The sequence below is a fragment of the Dendrobates tinctorius genome, unplaced genomic scaffold, assembly GCF_039654945.1.
Source record: "Dendrobates tinctorius isolate UK_male_01 unplaced genomic scaffold, ASM3965494v1 ptg000086l, whole genome shotgun sequence".
Taxonomy (NCBI): domain Eukaryota; kingdom Metazoa; phylum Chordata; class Amphibia; order Anura; family Dendrobatidae; genus Dendrobates; species Dendrobates tinctorius.
Genome location: NW_027361754.1, coordinates 27,984,730 through 28,000,694, shown reverse-complemented (window position 1 = coordinate 28,000,694; position 15,965 = coordinate 27,984,730). Strand labels below are relative to the sequence as shown.

At 42.0% G+C, this 15,965-nt stretch overlaps 1 protein-coding gene across 1 annotated transcript in view; it reads right to left on the bottom strand.

The window, feature by feature from the left end:
- Nucleotides 1–14,755, bottom strand: part of PAFAH1B2 (platelet activating factor acetylhydrolase 1b catalytic subunit 2) — a 32,208-nt gene extending 17,453 nt beyond the window's left edge. The window contains exon 1 of the mRNA XM_073585216.1: nt 14,598–14,755. The gene's annotated coding sequence lies outside the window, so the exon portion shown is untranslated. The remainder of the gene's footprint in view (nt 1–14,597) is intronic.
- Between the last annotated feature and the right edge of the window lie 1,210 nt (nt 14,756–15,965).

Sequence of the window (15,965 nt, the reverse complement as noted above, 5' to 3'; positions counted from 1 at the left end):
GAAGGCTAACAGTAGTTCCATAAGCCTTCCACTTCCGGATGATGCTCCCAACAGTGGAGACAGGTAGGCCCAACTCCTTGGAAAGGGTTTTGTACCCCTTGCCAGCCTTGTGACCCTCCACGATCTTGTCTCTGATGGCCTTGGAATGCTCCTTTGTCTTTCCCATGTTGACCATGTATGAGTGCTGTTCACAAGTTTGGGGAGGGTCTTAAATAGTCAGAAAAGGCTGGAAAAAGAAATAATTAATCCAAACATGTGAAGCTCATTGTTCTTTGTGCCTGAAATACTTCTTAATACTTTAGGGGAACCAAACAGACTTCTGGTGGTTTGAGGAGTTGAATAATAAATGACCCTCTGAATAAACTTTTCACAATTTAAAAAAAAATTAAACAAAGAAATAACATTCTTTTTTGCTGCAGTGCATTTCACACTTCCAGGCTGATCTACAGTCCAAATGTCACAATGCCAAGTTAATTCCGAATGTGTAAACCTGCTAAATCTGCAGGGGGTTGAATACTACTTGTAGGCACTGTATATATATATATATATATATATATATATATATATATATATATATATATATATATATATATATATATATAATGTGTGTGTGTGTATAGATATGACTGTGTTTATGTGTATGCATATACTCAATATGTATACAGTATGCATGTCTACATACATGTGTATATATAGATCTGTGTGTAAGTATGTATGCTTGCATGTACTGTGTAATATATATAAGTGTGTGAATAGATGTGTGTATTGATATGTGGGTGTGCGTGCTATATACGTATATATATGTGTTTGTTATATACGTGTATATATAGATGGGTGTGTTATATACGTGTATATATAGATGTGTGTTATGTGCGTTATATACGTATATATATAGATGTGTGTTATGTGCGTGTTATATACGTGTATATATAGATGGGTGTTATATACGTGTATATACAGATGGGTGTGTTATATACGTGTATATATAGATGGGTGTGTGTGCTATATACGTGTATATATAGATGTGTGTGTGTGTGTTATATACGTGTATATATAGATGTGTGTGTTATGTGGGTGTGTTATTTACGTGTATATATAGATGTGTGTGTTATATACGTATATATAGATGTGTGTGTTATGTGGGTGTGTTACTGTATTTTTCCGACCAAAAGACGCACCTTTTTCCCCAAAAATTTTGGGGGAAAGTGGGGGGGTGCGTCTTATGGTCGCAATATACTAACCTCCAATCAAGGATGGAGGCTGGTGCGGGTGCTGCGGGGCTCTGCGGTGTGGTGGTGGCAGCGAGCGGGTCTCTGCGGTGCGGTGGTGGCAGCGGGCTGTGCTCCGGTGCAGGGGCGGCGGCTCCGCCGGCATTTCCTCGTAGTCCGGAGGCCCCTGCACATTGACGCCGGGAAGATGGCCGCCGGTCCGGGGACGGCGCATGCGCGGGTTCAGATCTCGTCCCGAGATCTCGGGAGACGAGATTCAAATCTCGGCAACGAGATCTGGTCCCCCGAGATCTCGGGACGAGATCTGAACCCGCGCATGCGCTGTCCCCGGACCGGCGGCCATCTTCCCGGCGTCCATGTTCCCGGAGGCCACCGCAACATGGCGGCAGCTAGCAACGGATGTGCGGGGGCCTCCGGGCTGCGAGGAAATGCCGGCGGAGCCGCCGCCCCTGCACCGGAGCACAGCCCGCCGACACCCTCACCCCGCAAAGCCCAGCTGCCCCAGCACAGCACAGTCCACCTACCCCAGCACAGCCCACTTGCCCCAGCCCATTAGCCCCAGGACAGCTGCCCCAGCACAGCCCACCTACCCCAGCACAGAGCCACTACCACCGCACCAGCCTGGAGCACTGAATGACCTCTGACCGACCACTCCTCCCACCTGTGCCGCATCCCTTCCCAGGTAAGCTGAATTTGGACTGTAAGATGGACCCCATTTGACACATTATTTTTTTCCCTATTTTCCTTCTTAAAATTGGGGTGCGTCTTATAGTCCGAAAAATACGGTATATACGTATATATAGATGGGTGTGTTATATATGTGTATATATAGATGTGTGTGTTATGTGGGTGTGTTATATATGTGTATATATAGATGGGTGTGTTATATACGTATATATAGATGTGTGTGTTATGTGGGTGTGTTATATACGTATATATAGATGGGCGTGTTATATACGTGTATATGTAGATGTGTGTGTTATGTGGGTGTGTTATATACGTGTATATGTAGATGTGTGTTATGTGGGTGTGTTATATACGTATATATAGATGTGTGTTATATACATATATATAGATGGGTGTGTTATGTGGGTGTGTTATATACGTATATATAGATGGGCGTGTTATATACGTATATATAGATGTGTGTGTTATGTGGGTGTGTTATATACGTATATATAGATGGGTGTGTTATATACGTGTATATGTAGATGTGTGTGTTATGTGGGTGTGTTATATACGTATATATAGATGGATGTGTTATATACGTATATATAGATGTGTGTTATATACATATATATAGATGGGTGTGTTATGTGGGTGTGTTATATACGTATATATAGATGGGCGTGTTATATACGTATATATAGATGTGTGTGTTATGTGGGTGTGTTATATACGTATATATAGATGGGTGTGTTATATACGTGTATATGTAGATGTGTGTGTTATGTGGGTGTGTTATATACGTATATATAGATGGGCGTGTTATATACGTATATATAGATGTGTGTGTTATATACATATATATAGATGTGTGTGTTATGTGGGTGTGTTATATACGTATATATAGATGGGCGTGTTATATACGTATATATAGATGTGTGTGTTATGTGGGTGTGTTATATACGTATATATAGATGTGTGTGTTATGTGGGTGTGTTATATACGTATATATAGATGGGTGTGTTATATACGTGTATATATAGATGTGTGTGTTATGTGGGTGTGTTATATACGTATATATAGATGGGCGTGTTATATACGTATATATAGATGTGTGTGTTATGTGGGTGTGTTATATACGTATATATAGATGGGTGTGTTATATACGTGTATATGTAGATGTGTGTGTTATATACGTATATATAGATGGGTGTGTTATATACGTTGTGGCAGGGCTAAGGGTCGTGTAATCGATGGGAGATATGTGTCTCATAAATGGCTTGTCTCTATAATGTAAGGCAGAAGTAAAGCATAACAGATATTGTTATTGTTTTTGTTTGAAGGACCTGTGGTGAGGTCACAGTCATGTGACCAGTCAGCTGCTGGGATCGTGGGTGTGGCTACAGCCTTATAATGTGGCCTGCTCCTGAACCAAGGAGTTGTGTGTGGGGATGACTACACCTCCCATGTGTGCTGAGACTCCTGCTCTGAGTCTACAACTACGGACATTGTGTTATTTTGCCTGAGCTAAAAGGCTATTTGTTTGCTGTTACGTTGCCTTGTGCGTTTATGCCGTGAATAAACTGCAAGCACTGTGGAAGAACCTGTCTCACATTTGTCTCCCGCTGCACCTAAGCGAGTCACATCCACACAATTGGTGGTACACGTGCGGGCAGCGGTCCCAGCAGAGACTTGAGACAGTTGCTGCATGTCCTGGGTGAAGTTTGCAGCGGGGCAACAAGCATTGCCTGGAATCATGGAGGACCTCATGAAACACCTGGTCCAGTCCCAGGCACTGCAGCAGGAAACCAACAAGCTGTTGTTACAGCAGATCCAGCAAAGCCAGCAGGAGCAGCAGCAGCAGTTCCAGCAAAGCCAGCAGGAACAACGGCAGCAGATGCAGCTTCTGGCAACCGCCATCCAGGAGGGCAGGACGAGCGCCCCAACCCCAGGTCGGGCTGATGCCACCGACGTCGAGAAGGCGGTAAGACGCGCATTACAAAAAATGACCCCTGAGGATGATGTGGAGGCCTTCCTGACGGTGTTTGAGAGGGTGGCTGAGAGGGAAAAACTTCAGCCAGAGCGGTGGGCGGAGGTACTGGCCCCTTACCTAACGGGGGAGCCCCAGAAGGCGTACTTTGACCTGACGGTACAAGATGCCAGAGAGTATCCCAAATTAAAAGCGGAAATTCTCGCCCGCTTGGGGGTAACAATGACTACCAGGGCACAGAGAGTGCATCGTTGGGCCTATCACCGGGACAAACCCCCGCGCTCCCAAATGTTTGACCTGTTGCACCTGGTCCAGAAATGGCTGCAGCCAGAGTCGGCTTCCCCTGCACAGATGGTAGAGCGAGTTGTGATGGATCGGTTTGTGCATTCTCTGCCGAGACCTCTACAGACTTGGGTTGCCCAGGGTGATCCCCAAAATGCTGATGAACTGGTTGGGCTGGTCGAGAGATACCAGGGGATGGAAGGTTCCTTGGGGAAGCAGCCCATTCCATATTGGGGGTCCCAGCAGGGGGCGGAGTCACAAAAAGGGGTGGTGCGTCCAAGGTCAAAAGGGGCGGGGGAGGCGGTGCCCAAGGTCCCCTCGGGTGTTATTTGCTGGAAGTGTCATGGGCCAGGACATATAGCGGCCCGTTGTCCCCAGACCACCGAGCAGATGGACTGCAGCATGGGACGCCGTAGTTCATACTACGCATATCCAGCTTGCAGTGTGAACTCGCTACCTAACAAGGGGCCACAAGCGTGTCCCGTGAAGGTGAACGGTCGAGCAGTAATGGCGCTTCTGGACTCCGGGAGCTTGGTGACACTTGTGAGGGCCAGTTTTCCTCTAAACATACTCCCGGGTAAAAAGATTGGTGTTCGGTGCATACATGGCGATGCAAAGGACTACCCTATGGCTAGGGTGAAGATTGAAACGGCGCATGGCACCGAGTCGCATGAAGTTGGCGTTGTTCGAGACTTGTTGCATCCCATAATTATTGGCCGGGATTTCTGTCTGTTTTGGGATCTGTGGGGGATGGGTTCTGAGTGTGCTAGCAAGAGCAGGGAACCAATCCACCCCACTGAGGTATCGCCACCACCAGAGGCAGACGAGTTCCCTTTATGTGTCCTTGTTGGGGATGAAGAGGAAGGGTCCCCTGTACCTGACATCCCGGGGTTAGGGGTGGCCGGGGAGAATTTTGGGACTGCCCAACATAGGGACCCCACACTAAGGGAAGCCTTTAACAATGTCACCGTCATTAATGGGGTTGCACAAGAGCCGGGAGCAGACACAAGGTTTCCCCATTTTATGTTGAGTGGGGAATTGTTGTACCGGGTCACGAAAATAAGGGAAGAGGTGGCAGAGCAGTTAATAGTACCAGGCCCCTATAGACGAAAAGTGTTGGACATGGCCCATTCACACATCTTGGGGGGACACCTGGGGGTGGAAAAAACCCAGGAACGGATTGTACAGAGGTTCTATTGGCCTGGGTGTCACCGGGAAATAGTAAACTATTGCAGGTCCTGCCCGACATGTCAGTTAACTGCCCCCACATCTCATTTTCGGAACCCTCTTGTGCCACTGCCCATTATTGAGGTGCCATTTGAGAGAATTGCCATGGACTTGGTCGGTCCCTTAGTTAAATCAGCTCGGGGCCGTCAGTATATATTAGTCATCCTGGACTATGCCACACGCTATCCTGAGGCCATTCCCCTGAGAAACTCCTCTGCGAAGAGTATAGCCCGTGAGCTGGTCCATGTGTTTTCCCGGACGGGTTTGCCGAAGGAGATCCTGACCGACCAGGGGACACCTTTTATGAGCAAGGTGATGAGAGAATTGTGCAGAGTCTTGCAAATTTCCCAGCTGAGGACTTCAGTGTACCATCCACAGTCAGATGGCCTTGTTGAGAGGTTTAACAAGACCCTGAAGAGCATGCTGAGAAAAGTCATAGAGGAAGATGGTAGAGACTGGGATTGTCTCTTACCGTATTTACTGTTTTCTATCCGTGAAGTTCCCCAGGCCTCCACGGGGTTCTCCCCCTTCGAGCTTCTGTACGGCCGGCATCCGCGAGGTCTCCTAGATATAGCCAAGGAAACCTGGGAAGCCGAAGTCACGCCCCACAGAAGCGTCATTGAGCATGTGGCACTGATGCAGCAGAGGGTTGCAAAGGTGATGCCCATTGTTAAAGAACATCTCCGCCAGGCACAAGAGGCTCAGGCCAGGGTCTACAACCGGTCAGCCAGAGTGAGGCAGTTCAATCCGGGAGACCGAGTTCTCGTGCTAATCCCGACGGTGGAAAGTAAGTTCTTGGCCAAGTGGCAAGGGCCATATGAGGTGGTGGAGAAACTGGGAGACGTAAACTACAAGATCCACCAACCCGGAAGACGGAAGCCATACCAGGTTTACCATGTTAACCTTATCAAGCCGTGGCAAGATAGAGAGCCAGCGGTAACTCCGTGCTTGCTGGGCAACCTAGAAGGGGAGGTTGGAGCCGTTACCATAGCGGAGACTCTATCGAAGGCCCAGAAGCAGCAGTGCCGGGAGTTACTCCAGAAAAACCGGGACCTGTTCTCAGAGTTGCCGGGGTGCACGAAGGTGGTGGAGCACGAAATTCTGACCGAGCCACATGTGCGGGTGAACGTGAAACCATATCGTATTCCTGAGGCCCGGCGAGAGGTAATCTCCAAGGAGGTGCAGCGTATGTTGAAGCTCGGGGTCATTGAGGAATCCAAGAGCGGCTGGTCGAGCCCGATTGTCCTGGTCCCAAAACCTGATGGTGAATGGAGGTTCTGCAACGATTACCGGAAGCTGAATGAGGTCTCCAAGTTCGACGCTTATCCCATGCCACGCGTTGATGAGCTCATCGAGAGACTTGGACCTGCCAGGTACATAACCACTTTGGATCTGACCAAGGGATATTGGCAGATCCCCATGGCACAGGAAGCCAAGGAGAAGACGGCATTCTCCACACCAGACGGGTGCTTCCAGTATGTCCGGATGCCGTTTGGCCTACAGGGAGCTCCAGCAACCTTCCAGAGGGCGATGGATAGAATCCTTGCACCTCATAAGCTATACGCTGCTGCATACCTGGATGATATCGTCATCTTTACCCCGGACTGGGAGACTCACCTGGAAAAGGTCCAAGCAGTGTTTGACGCTCTAAGAGAGGCAGGGTTTACAATAAACCCGAAGAAGTGTGCCTTGGGGAGAGAAGAAGCCAAGTACCTCGGATATGTAGTGGGGCGTGGCGAGATCAAACCCCAAATCAATAAAGTGGAGGCAATTCAAACATGGCCGAGACCTCTGTCAAAGAAGCAAGTTAAAGCCTTCCTGGGGATTGTGGGATATTACAGGAGGTTTATCCCAAACTTCGCCACAATGGCTGCACCTCTAACTGATCTGCTTAAAGGGGCAAAGTCAGTGATGGTCAGCTGGTCCGAAGAAGCAGAGTCAGCCTTCCAAGAAATGAAGGGAGCGCTTTGTAAGCAACCCGTTTTGGTGGCCCCAGACTTTAAACGTGAATTTGTCCTCCAGACAGATGCCTCAGATGTCGGGGTAGGAGCTGTCCTTTCCCAAGAGATACGTGGGGAGGAGCATCCTGTTCTCTACTTGAGTAGGAAGTTGACTTCTTGTGAGAGAAATTACTCAGTTGTAGAGAAGGAGTGTTTGGCCATAAAATGGGCAGTGGACACATTACGGTACTACCTGGTGGGACGGAAGTTTAGGTTAATATCCGACCATGCCCCACTCAGGTGGATGAGGGAAACCAAGGGCAAGAATGCTAGGGTCACCCGCTGGTTCTTAGCCCTACAAGACTTCAGCTTCCATGTAGAGCATAGAGCCGGGAAGCTACATGGGAATGCCGATGCCCTCTCCAGAATCCCTTGCCTGGTAGGTGAAAGTGCCAAGCCCCACGGCTTTAGGCAGAGGGGGGAGGTATGTGGCAGGGCTAAGGGTCGTGTAATCGATGGGAGATATGTGTCTCATAAATGGCTTGTCTCTATAATGTAAGGCAGAAGTAAAGCATAACAGATATTGTTATTGTTTTTGTTTGAAGGACCTGTGGTGAGGTCACAGTCATGTGACCAGTCAGCTGCTGGGAACGTGGGTGTGGCTACAGCCTTATAATGTGGCCTGCTCCTGAACCAAGGAGTTGTGTGTGGGGAGGACTAAACCTCCCATGTGTGCTGAGACTCCTGCTCTGAGTCTACAACTACGGACATTGTGTTATTTTGCCTGAGCTAAAAGGCTATTTGTTTGCTGTTACGTTGCCTTGTGCGTTTATGCCGTGAATAAACTGCAAGCACTGTGGAAGAACCTGTCTCACATTTGTCTCCCGCTGCACCTAAGCGAGCCACATCCCCACAACGTGTATATGTAGATGTGTGTGTGTTATATACGTATATATAGATGGGCGTGTTATATACGTATATATAGATGTGTGTGTTATGTGGGTGTGTTATATACGTATATATAGATGGGTGTGTTATATACGTGTATATATAGATGTGTGTTATGTGGGTGTGTTATATACATGTATATATAGATGTGTGTGTTATGTGGGTGTGTTATATACGTATATATGGATGTGTGTTATATACGTATATATAGATGTGTGTTATGTGGGTGTGTTATATACGTATATATAGATGTGTGTTATGTGGGTGTGTTATATACGTATATATAGATGTGTGTTATGTGGGTGTGTTATATACGTATATATAGATGGGTGTGTTATATACGTATATATAGATGTGTGTTATGTGGGTGTGTTATATACATGTATATATAGATGGGTGTGTTATATACGTATATATAGATGTGTGTTATGTGGGTGTGTTATATACATGTATATATAGATGTGTGTGTTATGTGGGTGTGTTATATACGTATATATGGATGTGTGTTATGTGGGTGTGTTATATACGTATATATAGATGTGTGTTATGTGGGTGTGTTATATACGTATATATAGATGGGTGTGTTATATACGTATATATGGATGTGTGTTATATACGTATATATAGATGTGTGTGTTATGTGGGTGTGTTATATACGTATATATAGATGTGTGTTATGTGGGTGTGTTATATACGTATATATAGATGGGTGTGTTATATACGTATATATAGATGTGTGTTATGTGGGTGTGTTATATACGTATATATAGATGGGTGTGTTATATACGTATATATGGATGTGTGTTATATACGTATATATAGATGTGTGTGTTATGTGGGTGTGTTATATACGTATATATAGATGGGTGTGTTATATACGTGTATATATAGATGTGTGTTATGTGGGTGTGTTATATACGTATATATAGATGTGTGTTATGTGGGTGTGTTATATACGTATATATAGATGGGTGTGTTATATACGTATATATGGATGTGTGTTATATACGTATATATAGATGTGTGTTATGTGGGTGTGTTATATACGTATATATAGATGGGTGTGTTATATACGTATATATAGATGGGTGTGTTATATACGTGTATATATAGATGTGTGTTATGTGGGTGTGTTATATACGTATATATAGATGTGTGTTATGTGGGTGTGTTATATACGTATATATAGATGGGTGTGTTATATACGTATATATGGATGTGTGTTATATACGTATATATAGATGTGTGTTATGTGGGTGTGTTATATACGTATATATAGATGGGTGTGTTATATACGTATATATAGATGGGTGTGTTATATACGTGTATATATAGATGTGTGTTATGTGGGTGTGTTATATACGTATATATAGATGTGTGTTATGTGGGTGTGTTATATACGTATATATAGATGGGTGTGTTATATACGTATATATGGATGTGTGTTATGTGGGTGTGTTATATACGTATATATAGATGGGTGTGTTATATACGTATATATAGATGTGTGTTATGTGGGTGTGTTATATACGTATATATAGATGGGTGTGTTATATACGTGTATATATAGATGGGTGTGTTATATACGTGTATATGTAGATGGGTGTTATGTGGGTGTGTTATATACGTGTATATATAGATGGGTGTGTTATATACGTGTATATATAGATGGGTGTGTTATATACGTGTATATATAGATGGGTGTGTTATATACGTGTATATGTAGATGGCTGTTATGTGGGTGTGTTATATACGTGTATATATAGATGGGTGTGTTATATACGTGTATATGTAGATGTGTGTTATGTGGGTGTGTTATATACGTATATATAGATGGGTGTGTTATATACGTATATATAGATGTGTGTTATGTGGGTGTGTTATATACGTATATATAGATGGGTGTGTTATATACGTATATATAGATGTGTGTTATGTGGGTGTGTTATATACGTATATATAGATGGGTGTGTTATATACGTGTATATGTAGATGGGTGTTATGTGGGTGTGTTATATACGTATATATAGATGGGTGTGTTATATACGTATATATAGATGTGTGTTATGTGGGTGTGTTATATACGTATATATAGATGGGTGTGTTATATACGTATATATAGATGTGTGTTATGTGGGTGTGTTATATACGTATATATAGATGGGTGTGTTATATACGTGTATATGTAGATGGGTGTTATGTGGGTGTGTTATATACGTATATATAGATGGGTGTGTTATATACGTATATATAGATGTGTGTTATGTGGGTGTGTTATATACGTGTATATATAGATGGGTGTGTTATATACGTGTATATGTAGATGTGTGTTATGTGGGTGTGTTATATACGTATATATGGATGTGTGTTATGTGGGTGTGTTATATACATATATATAGATGGGTGTGTTATATACGTATATATAGATGTGTGTTATGTGGGTGTGTTATATACGTATATATAGATGGGTGTGTTATATACGTGTATATATAGATGGGTGTGTTATATACGTGTATATGTAGATGGCTGTTATGTGGGTGTGTTATATACGTGTATATATAGATGGGTGTGTTATATACGTGTATATGTAGATGTGTGTTATGTGGGTGTGTTATATACGTATATATAGATGGGTGTGTTATATACGTATATATAGATGTGTGTTATGTGGGTGTGTTATATACGTATATATAGATGGGTGTGTTATATACGTATATATAGATGTGTGTTATGTGGGTGTGTTATATACGTATATATAGATGGGTGTGTTATATACGTGTATATGTAGATGGGTGTTATGTGGGTGTGTTATATACGTATATATAGATGGGTGTGTTATATACGTATATATAGATGTGTGTTATGTGGGTGTGTTATATACGTATATATAGATGGGTGTGTTATATACGTATATATGGATGTGTGTTATATACGTATATATAGATGTGTGTGTTATGTGGGTGTGTTATATACGTATATATAGATGGGTGTGTTATATACGTGTATATATAGATGTGTGTTATGTGGGTGTGTTATATACGTATATATAGATGTGTGTTATGTGGGTGTGTTATATACGTATATATAGATGGGTGTGTTATATACGTATATATGGATGTGTGTTATATACGTATATATAGATGTGTGTTATGTGGGTGTGTTATATACGTATATATAGATGGGTGTGTTATATACGTATATATAGATGGGTGTGTTATATACGTGTATATATAGATGTGTGTTATGTGGGTGTGTTATATACGTATATATAGATGTGTGTTATGTGGGTGTGTTATATACGTATATATAGATGGGTGTGTTATATACGTATATATGGATGTGTGTTATATACGTATATATAGATGTGTGTTATGTGGGTGTGTTATATACGTATATATAGATGGGTGTGTTATATACGTATATATAGATGGGTGTGTTATATACGTGTATATATAGATGTGTGTTATGTGGGTGTGTTATATACGTATATATAGATGTGTGTTATGTGGGTGTGTTATATACGTATATATAGATGGGTGTGTTATATACGTATATATGGATGTGTGTTATGTGGGTGTGTTATATACGTATATATAGATGGGTGTGTTATATACGTATATATAGATGTGTGTTATGTGGGTGTGTTATATACGTATATATAGATGGGTGTGTTATATACGTGTATATATAGATGGGTGTGTTATATACGTGTATATGTAGATGGGTGTTATGTGGGTGTGTTATATACGTGTATATATAGATGGGTGTGTTATATACGTGTATATATAGATGGGTGTGTTATATACGTGTATATATAGATGGGTGTGTTATATACGTGTATATGTAGATGGCTGTTATGTGGGTGTGTTATATACGTGTATATATAGATGGGTGTGTTATATACGTGTATATGTAGATGTGTGTTATGTGGGTGTGTTATATACGTATATATAGATGGGTGTGTTATATACGTATATATAGATGTGTGTTATGTGGGTGTGTTATATACGTATATATAGATGGGTGTGTTATATACGTATATATAGATGTGTGTTATGTGGGTGTGTTATATACGTATATATAGATGGGTGTGTTATATACGTGTATATGTAGATGGGTGTTATGTGGGTGTGTTATATACGTATATATAGATGGGTGTGTTATATACGTATATATAGATGTGTGTTATGTGGGTGTGTTATATACGTATATATAGATGGGTGTGTTATATACGTATATATAGATGTGTGTTATGTGGGTGTGTTATATACGTATATATAGATGGGTGTGTTATATACGTGTATATGTAGATGGGTGTTATGTGGGTGTGTTATATACGTATATATAGATGGGTGTGTTATATACGTATATATAGATGTGTGTTATGTGGGTGTGTTATATACGTGTATATATAGATGGGTGTGTTATATACGTGTATATGTAGATGTGTGTTATGTGGGTGTGTTATATACGTATATATGGATGTGTGTTATGTGGGTGTGTTATATACATATATATAGATGGGTGTGTTATATACGTATATATAGATGTGTGTTATGTGGGTGTGTTATATACGTATATATAGATGGGTGTGTTATATACGTGTATATATAGATGGGTGTGTTATATACGTGTATATGTAGATGGCTGTTATGTGGGTGTGTTATATACGTGTATATATAGATGGGTGTGTTATATACGTGTATATGTAGATGTGTGTTATGTGGGTGTGTTATATACGTATATATAGATGGGTGTGTTATATACGTATATATAGATGTGTGTTATGTGGGTGTGTTATATACGTATATATAGATGGGTGTGTTATATACGTATATATAGATGTGTGTTATGTGGGTGTGTTATATACGTATATATAGATGGGTGTGTTATATACGTGTATATGTAGATGGGTGTTATGTGGGTGTGTTATATACGTATATATAGATGGGTGTGTTATATACGTATATATAGATGTGTGTTATGTGGGTGTGTTATATACGTATATATAGATGGGTGTGTTATATACGTATATATAGATGTGTGTTATGTGGGTGTGTTATATACGTATATATAGATGGGTGTGTTATATACGTGTATATGTAGATGGGTGTTATGTGGGTGTGTTATATACGTATATATAGATGGGTGTGTTATATACGTATATATAGATGTGTGTTATGTGGGTGTGTTATATACGTGTATATATAGATGGGTGTGTTATATACGTGTATATGTAGATGTGTGTTATGTGGGTGTGTTATATACGTATATATAGATGTGTGTTATGTGGGTGTGTTATATACGTATATATAGATGGGTGTGTTATATACGTGTATATGTAGATGTGTGTTATGTGGGTGTGTTATATACGTATATATAGATGTGTGTTATGTGGGTGTGTTATATACGTATATATAGATGGGTGTGTTATATACGTGTATATGTAGATGTGTGTTATGTGGGTGTGTTATATACGTATATATAGATGTGTGTTATGTGGGTGTGTTATATACGTATATATAGATGGGTGTGTTATATACGTGTATATATAGATGGGTGTGTTATATACGTGTATATGTAGATGGGTGTTATGTGGGTGTGTTATATACGTGTATATATAGATGGGTGTGTTATATACGTGTATATGTAGATGGGTGTTATGTGGGTGTGTTATATACGTGTATATATAGATGGGTGTGTTATATACGTGTATATATAGATGGGTGTGTTATATACGTGTATATGTAGATGTGTGTTATGTGGGTGTGTTATATACGTATATATAGATGTGTGTGTACATATATCTGCATGTATGCTTGGATGTATAGTGCATTATGTAGGTGTATGTACATATAGAGAAGAGAGCGCGGTGGAGACAGCAGAACAGTACGCATGTGCAGGCCACCCCGGATGTGCCCCCATCCACCATTTCTACAGTCCCTACCCCATTCCCTACTGCACACACGTTTTGGCAAAACGAATGTTTATTTGGTCCTGCCAATAAAGCTCCTTTGAACTAGGTGTAACATATAGCTGTGTGTATACAGTATCCTATAGATTTATTACATCTACTTGCTTGCATACCGTGTAATAAGTGCAGCTGTGCACATAATGTATATGTGTGTCTATACATGCAGACAGGGGTGAGGACGCCGCTCAGCCATCACTACACTACAGAGCCCGCTGGGCTCCCCCACCCCTACACACAATGGACGAGTCCGCAGCTCCCGTGCTGCCACCCGACCGTCCATCGCCGACACACGCATCTCATCCGCCACAGCAGAAAATGCTGATTCTGATGACGTCACTCACTCGGTTCTCCGGTAACTCCACCCCTTCCGGTCTAAGGGATCCCCGGTTCGACTCCTGCTGGCGCTACCGCCGCTGCACGTCACTTCCGCCTGCTTTCTTTAGGAATGGTTGGACCAATGACAGCTTCCGGAAGTGACGTAGGAGATAGTACAAGAGAGGACGGCGCAGAGTGATGTGAAAGAGGCGGGGACAAAGGATGCTAAAGCAAAGTCCACGGGGTGGAGACAAGCTCTACAGAGCGGGGAGCCTGCCGCAGATATCTGGGACCACTGTTCCCCCTAGTGGCCAGAATCAGCAGTATCAGAGTAGGTTGCTGCTTTTAACTCTTTCTGAGGCTTGTTTTTTTTGTTTTTTTTTTGCATGGCAACCTGCAGTCTTTTTTATGCCTTTTTGGGGCACGTCCGACTCTTTGATCACATTTTATTGCATTTGTTAATGGAACAACTGAAAACACTGCAATTGTAACGATTGTTTTTTTTTTCTTTTTGCATTGTTGCGTTTTATTGCATGGACTAATTTATTTGGTATTTTCTTAGCGCTGACTTTTCTGGACACGACGCCTCCAAATATGTATACATTTTTTAATTTTTTTTTTTTAAAGAATTTAAACCTTTCAATTATTTCAGGGGTTTTTATTTTTTATTTCATTGCTTTTCACATTATTTTTTAGGCTCAAAAGGGGAGTGGAGTCAGCAATGGTTGGATGGCTCGTAGTGTGTGCTGTGTTACTCCAGTACTGACGTGTATAGCAGTCCAAAATATCTCCATCAATGTATAAATCCGCTCAATGCACAGGTATTGCGTGAACTGCTACTGCGGGCATATATACAGCTGTAAGTGCTCCGTGAGCCGGGGTGCCACCCAAAGAAAATAGCCGCAATAGATGTAAAGATTGAAAGAAACGGCACTCACCAGTTAAAAAAAACTTCTTTATTCCAATACTTTAAAACATCGGCGATGGGAGCAGGAGTGGAATGGACGACAGCCGCTTCACACTGCAGTGGCGCTTCTACTGGTCACACATACCATATACATGCACCAGGGAAGAAGCAGTACAGTAAGCGGCTCCAGGTGCTGAAGACGGTTACCATCACTCTCCCCTGCTCTGCCGGCGATCAGCGCAAGCAGGAGAGAATGAGCGTTATATTAAAGTGAGAACAATAACAGCAGGCGGCGGCTGATGGAACTGATACTCCCATGACCCTACCCCTGCTGCTGCTAATAACAGTGACAGTAGGAGCTGCTGATGGGGGTATTCAGCCGTCATCTTCAGCAAGGCCGGTTATTAAGTATAGAGGAGTCCCCAAGCCATATTTTTAATTATTTAAATAAATAATTTAAAAAACACGTGTGGGGTCCCCCTATTTT